Here is an 8183-nt window from a genome sequence, read left to right as displayed (position 1 = left end):
TTCTTCTTCAGGTGAAGCATCCTTAGTACTGCTTGGTGCATTTTGCATTCCAGATAGACTTTGAGAAATCAAATTGACTTGTTGAGTCAATATCTTGTTCTGAGCCAGAATGGCATTCAGAGTATCAATCTCAAGAACTCCTTTCTTCTGACTTGTCCCATTATTCACAGGATTCCTTTCAGAAGTGTACATGAATTGGTTATTTGCAACCATTTCAATTAGCTCTTGAGCTTCTGTAGGCGTCTTCTTCAGATGAAGAGATCCTCCAGCAGAGCTATCCAAAGACATCTTGGATAGTTCAGAGAGACCATCATAGAAAATACCTATGATGCTCCATTCAGAAAGCATATCAGATGGACACTTTCTGATCAATTGTTTGTATCTTTCCCAAGCTTCATAGAGGGATTCTCCATCCTTCTGTCTGAAGGTTTGGACTTCCACTCTAAGCTTACTCAATTTTTGAGGTGGAAAGAACTTTGCCAAGAAGGCATTGACTAGCTTTTCTCATGAGTCCAGGCTTTCTTTAGGTTGTGAATCCAACCATATCCTAGCCCTGTCTCTTACAGCAAAAGGGAATAGCATAAGTCTGTAGACCTCAGGGTCAACCCCATTAGTCTTGACAGTGTCACAGATTTGCAAGAATTCAGCTAAAAACTGATGAGGATCTTCCAATGGAAGTCCATGGAACTTGCAATTCTGTTGCATCAGAGAAACTAATTGAGGCTTAAGCTCAAAGTTGTTTGCTCCAATGGCAGGGATAGAGATGCTTCTCCCATAGAAGTCAGGAGTAGGTGCAGTAAAGTCACCCAGCACCTTCCTTGCATTGTTTGCATTGTTGTTGTTTTCGGCTGCCATGGGTTCTTCTTCTTTGAAGATTTCTGTTAGGTCCTCTATAGAGAGTTGTGCCTTAGCTTCTCTTAGCTTTCGCTTCAAGGTCCTTTCAGGTTCAGGGTCAGCTTCAACAAGAATGCCTTTGTCTTTGCTCCTGCTCATATGAAAGAGAAGAGAACAAGAAAATATGGAATCCTCTATGTCACAGTATAGAGATTCCTTGAGGTGTCAGAGGAAAAGAAAATTAGAAGGAACAGGTAGAAGAATTCGAACTTAGTCAACTAGAGTTCGAATTGTGCATTGAGAAGGAGTGGTACTCCATAAATAGAAGGATGTGAGAAGAGGGGAAGAGATTTTTCGAAAATTAATTAAAAAGATTTTAAAAACATTTTGAAAAACTTTAATTTGATTTTCGAAAATCAAGAGTGAGAAAGAGATCAAGTAATTTTTGAAAAAGATTTTGAAATTAGAAATAAAAAAGATATGATTAAAAACTGTATTTGAGAAAGATGTGATAAAAAAAAAGATATGATTGAAAAGTTATGGTTTTAAAAAAGATATGATTGAAAAGATATGATTTGAAAACAATTTTAAAAAAAAAAGATTTGATTTTAAAAATTAATGACTTGCCTAACAAGAAAAGATATGATTCAAACATTAAACCTTTCTCAACAGAAAAGGCAACATACTTGAAATGTTCAATCAAATCATTAATTGTTAGCAAGTATCTTTGAAAAAGGAAAGAAATTGATTTTGAAAACATTTGATTGAAAAGATATGATTTGAAAAAGATTTGATTTTGAAAAACTTTGAAAACTTGAAAAAAAATTGATTTGAAAACAAAATCCTCCCCCTTGTGCCATCCTGGCGTTAAACGCCCAGAATGGTGCACATTCTGGCGTTTAACGCCCAGTGCACTACCTTTTTGGGCGTTAAACGCCCAACCAGGTACCCTGGCTGGCGTTTAAACGCCAGTCTGTCCTTCTTCACTGGGCGTTTTGAACGCCCAGCTTTTTCTGTGTAATTCCTCTGTTGCATGTTCTGAATCTTCAGTTTCCTGTACTATTGACTTGAAAATAGAACCAAGATCAAATAAACAATGCATGCAAGACACCAAACTTAAAATTAGACACTAGACTTAAACAAGAAACATAAAATATTTTTGGTTTTTTTTATGATTTTGAAATTTTTTTGTGTTTTTTTTCGAAAATTATATGGAAATATAAAATAAAGGTTTCAGAATTCTTAGTTTGGATTCCAGGAATCAGTGCAATGCTAGTCTAAGACTCCGGTCCAGGAATTAGACATGGCTTCACAGCCAGCCAAGCTTTCAAAGAAAGCTTCGGTCCAAAACACTAGACATGGCCAATGGCCAGCCAAGCCTTAGCAGATCATTGCTCCAATAGCAAAATTGATAGAAATCAACAAGCTCTTGTGATGATCAGTTGAAACCTCGGTCCAATAAGATTAGACATGGCTTCTCAGCCAGCCAGATTTCAGCAGATCATCATGAAACACTAGAATTCATTCTTAAGAACTCTGAAAAATACCTAATCTAAGCAACAAGATGAACCGTCAGTTGTCCATACACGAAACAATCCCCGGCAACGGCGCCAAAAACTTGGTGTGCGAAATTGTGATCATTACTTTTCACAACTCAATTAATCCCTAGTAATGGCCCCAAGAACTTGGTGCTCACTACCATGGCATAAACACAACTTTGCACAACTAACCAGCAAGTACACTGGGTCGTCCAAGTAATAAACCTTACGCGAGTAAGGGTCAATCCCACGGAGATTGTTGGTATGAAGCAAGCTATGGTCACCTTGTAAATCTTAGTCAGGCAGACTCAAATGGGTATAGATGATATATGAATAAAACATAAAGATAAAGATAGAGATACTTATGTATATCATTGGTTAGAGCTTCAGATAAGCGCATGAAGATGCCTTCCCTTCCGTCTCTCTGCTTTCCTACTGTCTTCATCCAATCCTTCTTACTCCTTTCCATGGCAAGCTTATGCAAGGGTTTCACCGTTGTCAGTGGCTACCTCCCATCCTCTCAGTGGAAATGTTCAACGCACCCTGTCACGGCACGGCTATCCATCTGTCGGTTCTCGGTCAGGCCGGAATAGAATCCATTGATTCTTTTGCGTCTGTCACTAACGCTCCGCCTGCTAGGAGTTTGAAGCACGTCACAGTCATTCAATCATTGAATCCTACTCAGAATACCACAGACAAGGTTAGACCTTCCGGATTCTCTTGAATGCCGCCATCAGTTCTTGCCTATACCACGAAGACTCTGATCTCACGGAATGGCTGGCTCGTTTGTCAGGCGAGCACTCGGTTGTCAGGCGATCAACCATGCATCGTGTATCAGGAATCCAAGAGATATTCACCCAATCTAAGGTAGAACGGAGGTGGTTGTCAGTCACACGTTCATAGGTGAGAATGATGGTGAGTGTCACGGATCACCACATTCATCAAGTTGAAGGACAAGTGATATCTTGGACAAAGAACAAGCGGAATTGAATAGAAGAACAATAGTAATTGCATTAATACTCGAGGTACAGCAGAGCTCCACACCTTAATCTATGGTGTGTAGAAACTCCACCGTTGAAAATACATAAGAACAAGGTCTAGGCATGGCCGAATGGCCAGCCTCCCAAAGTGATCAAAAGATCTAAAGATCAAAAGATTCCAAAGATCAGAAGATGAAAATACAATAGTAAAAGGTCCTACTTATAGAAAACTAGTAGCCTATGGTTTACAAAGATGAGTAAAAGACATAAAAATCCACTTCCGGGCCCACTTGGTGTGTGCTTGGGCTGAGCAATGAAGCATTTTTCGTGTAGAGACTCTTCTTGGAGTTAAACGCCAGCTTTTGTGCCAGTTTGGGCGTTTAACTCCCATTTTGGTGCCAGTTCCGGCGTTTAACGCTGGGAAATCTGAAGGTGATTTTGGACGCCGGTTTGGGCCATCAAATCTTGGGCAAAGTATGGACTATCATATATTGCTGGAAATCCCAGGATGTCTACTTTCCAACGCCGTTGAGAGCGCGCCAATTGGGCTTCTGTAGCTCCAGAAAATCCACTTCGAGTGCAGGGAGGTCAAAATCCAACAGCATCTGCAGTCCTTTTCAGTCTCTGAATCAGATTTTTGCTCAGGTCCCTCAATTTCAGCCAGAAAATACCTGAAATCACAGAAAAACACACAAACTCATAGTAAAGTCCAGAAAAGTGAATTTTAACTAAAAACTAATAAAAATATACTAAGAACTCAACTAAAATTACTAAAAACATACTAAAAACAATGCCAAAAAGCGTATAAATTATCCGCTCATCACAAGCCCCCAAGTCACATAAGGCCTTTTCAATAGTGATATCCCCTATAATGTAGGGGATTTGGAAACTCCTTGGGTCCTTCATTTTCTGGGGAAGTTTCTTTTGTATGATGGCATTGCACTCCTCAGTTAGGACTACCGTCTTCTTTTCTCCCAGTTTCTTTTTCTTGTCATGAGCTCCTTCAGGAACTTTGCGTAGAGGGGCATTTGCTCCAATGCTTCAGCAAAGAGTATGTTGATTTGGAGCTTTTTGAAGATTTCCAAAAATCTGGAAAACTGACTGTCCTTTCCATCCATCCTTAGCCTTTGTGGGTATGGTGCCTGGTGCACGAAATTGTGATCATTAATGGCGCCATCAACATGGTATGCTCAATTGCAATCTCAACTCTTTATCACAACTTCACACAACTAACCAGCAAGTGCACTGGGTCATCCAAGTAATAAACCTTACGCGAGTAAGGGTCGATCCCACGGAGATTGTTGGTATGAAGCAAGCTATGGTCATCTTGTAAATCTCAGTCAGGCAGATTCAAATGGTTATGGAAGATTTATGAATAAAGTATAAAATAAAGATAGAGATACTTATGTAATTCATTGGTGAGAATTTCAGATAAGCGTATGGAGATGCTTTGTCCCTTCCGTCTCTCTGCTTTCCTACTGTCTTCATCCAATCCTTCTTACTCCTTTCCATGGCAAGCTGTATGTTGGGCATCACTGTTGTCAGTGGCTACAGTCCCGTCCTCTCAGTAAAAATGTTCAACGCGCTCTGTCACAGCACGGCTAATCATCTGTCGGTTCTCAATCAGGTTGGAATAGAATCCAGTGATTCTTTTGCGTCTGTCACTAACGCCCAGCCTTCAGGAGTTTGAAGCTCGTCACAGTCATTCAATCCTTGAATCTTACTCAGAATACCACAGACAAGGTTTAGACCTTCTGGATTCTCTTGAATGCCGCCATTAATTCTAGCTTATACCACGAAGATTCCGATTAAGGGATCCAAGAGATATCCACTTAATCTAAGGTAGAACGGAAGTGGTTGTCAGGCACACGTTCATAGGTGAGAATGATGATGAGTGTCACGGATCATCACATTCATCAAGTTGAGGAACAAGTGATATCTTAGAACAAGAATAAGCCGAACTGAATAGAAGAACAATAGCAATTGCATTAATACTCGAGGTACAGCAGAGCTCCACACCTTAATCTATGGTGTGTAGAAACTCCACCGTTGAAAATACATAAGAACAAGATCTAGGCATGGCTGAATGGCCAGCCTCCCAAAGAGGTACAGCTGAACAAGATCCAGGATGTCTACTTTCCAACGCAATTGAGAGCGCGCCAATTAGGCTTCTCTAGCTCCAGAAAATCCACTTCGAGTGTAGGGAGGTCAGAATCCAACAGCATCTGCAGTCCTTTTCAGCCTCTGAATCAGATTTTTGCTCAGGTCTCTCAATTTCAGCCAGAAAAACCTGAAATCACAGAAAAACACACAAACTCATAGTAAAGTCCAGAAAAGTGAATTTTAACTAAAAACTAATAAAAATATAATAAAAACTAACTAAAACATACTAAAAGCATACTAAAAACAATGCCAAAAAGCGTATAAATTATCCGCTCATCACAACACCAAACTTAAATTGTTGCTTGTCCCCAAGCAACTGAAAATCAAATAAGATAAAAAGAAGAGAATATGCAGAATTCCAAAAACATCTATGAAGATTAGTATTAATTAGATGAGCGGGGCTTTTAGCTTTTTGCCTCTGAACAGTTTTGGCATCTCACTTTATCCTTTGAAATTCAGAATGATTGGCTTCTATAGGAACTCAGAATCCAGATAATGTTATTGATTCTCCTAGTTAAGTATGATGATTCTTGAACACAGCTACTTTATGAGTCTTGGCTGTGGCCCAAAGCACTCTGTCTTCCAGTATTACCACCGGATACATACATGCCATAGACACATAATTGGGTGAACCTTTTCAGATTGTGACTCAGCTTTGCTAAAGTCCCCAATTAGAGGTATCCAGGGTTCTTAAGCACACTCTTTTTGCCTTGGATCATGACTTTATTTATTTTTTTCTTTTTTTTCTTTTTTTTTTGTTTTTTTTTCCTTTCTTTTTTCGTTTTTTTTTTGTATTCACTGCTTTTTCTTGCTTCAAGAATCATTTTTATGATTTTTCAGATCCTCAGTAACATGTCTCCTTTTTCATCATTCTTTCAAGAGCCAATCATTCATGAACAACAAATTCAAAAGACATATGCACTGTTCAAGCATACATTCAGAAGTCAAAGTAATGCCACCACATCAAAATAATTAATCTATTATAAAATTCAAACTTCATGCAATTCTTCTCTTTTTCAATTAAGAACATTTTTCATTTAAGAAAGGTGATGGATTCATAGGACATTCATAACCTTAAGGCATAGACACTAAGACACTAATGATCATAAGTCACAAACATAGATAAACATAAGCATAAAAATTCGAAAAAAAATAAAGAAGAAGGAGATTAAAGAACGGGTCCACCTTAGTGATGGCAGCTTGTTCTTCCTCTTGAAGATCTTATGGAGTGTTTGAGCTCCTCAATGTCTCTTCCTTGTCTTTGTTGCTCCTCTCTCATGATTCTTTGATCTTCTCTAATTTCGTGGAGGAGGATGGAATGTTCTTGGTGCTCCACCCTTAGTTGTCCCATGTTGGAACTCAATTCTCCTAGGGAGGTGTTGATTTGCTCCCAATAGTTTTGTGGAGGAAAGTGCATCCCTTGAGGCATCTCAAGGATTTCATGATGAGTGGGATCTCTTGTTTGCTCCATCCTCTTCTTAGTGATGGGCTTGTCCTCATCAATGAGGATGTCTCCCTCTATGTCAATTCCAACTGAATAACAAAGGTGACAAATGAGATGAGGAGAGGCTAACCTTGCCATGGTAGAGGATTTATCCGCCACCTTATAAAGTTCTTGGGCTATAACCTCATGAACTTCTACTTCTTCTCCAATCATGATGCTATGAATCATGATGGCCCGGTCTATAGTAACTTCGGACCGGTTGCTAGTGGGAATGATTGAGCGTTGGATAAACTCCAACCATCCCCTAGCCACGGGCTTGAGGTCATGCCTTCTCAGTTGAACCGGCTTCCCTCTTGAATCTCTCTTCCATTGGGTGCCCTCTTCACAAATGTCTGTGAGGACTTGGTCCAACCTTTGATCAAAGTTGACCCTTCTAGTGTATGGGTATTTATCTCCTTGCATCATGGGCAAGTTGAATGCCAACCTTACATTTTTCGGAATAAAATCTAAGCATTTCCCCCAAACCATTGTAAGCCAATTCTTTGGGTCCGGGTTCACACTTTGATCATGGTTCTTGGTGATCCATACATTGGCATAGAACTCTTGAACCATTAAGATTCTGACTTGTTGAATGGGGTTGGTAAGAACTTCCCAACCTCTTCTTCGGATCTCATGTCGGATCTCCGGATATTCACTCTTTTTGAGTTTGAAAGGGACCTCGGGGATCACCTTCTTCATGGCCACAACATCATAGAAGTGGTCTTGATGCACCCTTGAGATGAATCTCTCCATCTCCCATGACTCAGAGGTGGAAGCTTTTGCCTTCCTTTTCCTCTTTCTAGAGGTTTCTCCAGCCTTAGGTGCCATAAATGGTTATGAAAAAACAAAAAGCAATGCTTTTACCACACCAAACTTAGAAGGTTTGCTCGTCCTTGAGCAAAAGAAGAAAGAAGAGAGTAGAAGAAGAAGAAATAGAGGAGATAGGGATGGCTTTGTGGTTCGGCTAAGGGGGAAGAAGTAGTGTTTAGGTTGTGTGGAAATGAAGCGATGAAGATGGGTTTATATAGGGGTGGAGAGAGGGGTAGGGTTCGGTCATGTATGGGTGGGTTTGGGATGGAAAGTGTTTTGAATTTGAATGGTGAGGTAGGTGGGATTTTATGAAGGATGGATGTGAGTGGTGAAGAGAATGGTAAGATTAGATAGGTGAGGGGTTTTTGGGGAAGA

General features: G+C 39.9%; 1 non-coding gene across 1 annotated transcript; it reads left to right on the top strand.

Annotated features, from left to right (window-relative positions):
* Nucleotides 1-342: 342 nt before the first annotated feature.
* Nucleotides 343-450, top strand: LOC130943016 (small nucleolar RNA R71). Its single transcript, XR_009071555.1, has one exon. It is a non-coding gene; the product is annotated as a small nucleolar RNA R71 (small nucleolar RNA).
* Nucleotides 451-8183: the final 7733 nt, after the last annotated feature.

The sequence above is a fragment of the Arachis stenosperma genome, chromosome 7, assembly GCF_014773155.1.
Source record: "Arachis stenosperma cultivar V10309 chromosome 7, arast.V10309.gnm1.PFL2, whole genome shotgun sequence".
NCBI classification, from domain to species: Eukaryota; Viridiplantae; Streptophyta; class Magnoliopsida; order Fabales; family Fabaceae; genus Arachis; species Arachis stenosperma.
The sequence above is the reverse complement of the archived record's forward strand: the minus strand, read 5'-3'. Positions and strand labels throughout refer to the sequence as shown.